Consider the following 1510-nt stretch of genomic DNA (forward strand, 5'->3'; position numbering starts at 1 on the left):
TGAGAAGGATTTTTGTATTGAAGATGTCCCTGAAGATGGCTAGAAAGGCCGAAACGTTGGACTAATGAATAAATAAAGTGTTGAGACGGATTTGGATATAAAATTGATTTATTTAATAAATATTACCTTGTCTCAAAAAATTTTTGAAATAATATAATTAAATCCTTTTGTTTTATGTAGTGTAAAATTTAAAAATAACTACTGTGTAAAATTTATTTCCAAGATTTTTTATTTTATTTAATTTAGCTCAATTCTCTCAATAAAACTAGTTGTCTTCGTGAGTTTAGCCCACAATCTTCAAAATAATCACAATTACATACTTTTGTTGATAATGACACCCTTTTTTGGTTCAGGTATTTTTCCAAAAAAAAAAAGAAGAAATTATTCCAACACCAAATTTGAGGTACTGCGATTTAAGAGTACCAAAAATCGAAAAAGAAAACAAAATCACCGCACCCTTCCATGAACTTTTATATGTTGAATTTTTTCAATTCTATATTGTTCTTACTAATGGTGATTTCACTTACTATTCAATTTCAATTTAATAAATGAGGCAGATCGTTGTCAGATAATTGCCTTAAAATACTCACCTTGAAGCAGAGTTGTGCAAGAATTAGCAATAATTAGCTAACGTTGTCATGGTTACGGTATTTATTTATCAATGGTTCATTCATAAATAAAGGTCGTATCCATGGCAATTTCAGCTAATTATTGCTAATTCTTGCACAACTCTGCCTTGAAGCCTAGAAATGGAGTTAGAGTAAAAGAAATTGAAGCCATAAAGACCCTTATAAGGTTTAGAAACCTTTCTCTTTAACGACAATTTCAGGGGCAGTATAATACTGAAATGGATTTAAGAGTTGAAAAAAATAAAGAGGTTTGTGAGGTAAGTGATGAAGAATAAAAGGAGTGACGGAATAATAACTGTGATCTTTCCTACCAGAGATACCTCTTTGGAGAATATTGCTTTGGATAAGAGATTTAGACAAAGAAAACACTATGAGCTTCGGGCTTCCTAATATTATTATAGTAAAATATGTGAATTACTCTTAACCTGAACTTTTCCTCTTAAAACTTAGCAAACTATTATTATAAAACGATATAATATTTAAATTAAATCGGTATATGATCAATGGTTACTGGAAGAAAAATAGTTCTTCCAAATAAATCGAGGTGAAAAATGTCTAAATTTTAATTTTTATGAAATATGGTATTTAGTAGTTTTAGCTACTGACTGCCCTACAGTTTCATTTAATTATGTTACTCTTACCCCTGTCGAACAGATCCGCTACCTTGGACTACATTTGGACAAGCGATTAACCTGGAATCTTCACACCAGACTGAAAAGAAAGGAAACTGCCCGTCGATTTCGACTATTACAGCACTTACTAGACAAACGGTCTAAACTTCCAACACATTACAAAAGACTGAACTACATGACTGTAATAAGGCCAATCTGGACATATGGAGTTGAGCTTTGGGGCTCCACTAAACCTTCGAATTCCTCTCG

This window comes from Halyomorpha halys, unplaced genomic scaffold (assembly GCF_000696795.3).
Source record: "Halyomorpha halys isolate HHAL.00 unplaced genomic scaffold, Hhal_1.1 Scaffold240.1, whole genome shotgun sequence".
Taxonomy (NCBI): Eukaryota; Metazoa; Arthropoda; class Insecta; order Hemiptera; family Pentatomidae; genus Halyomorpha; species Halyomorpha halys.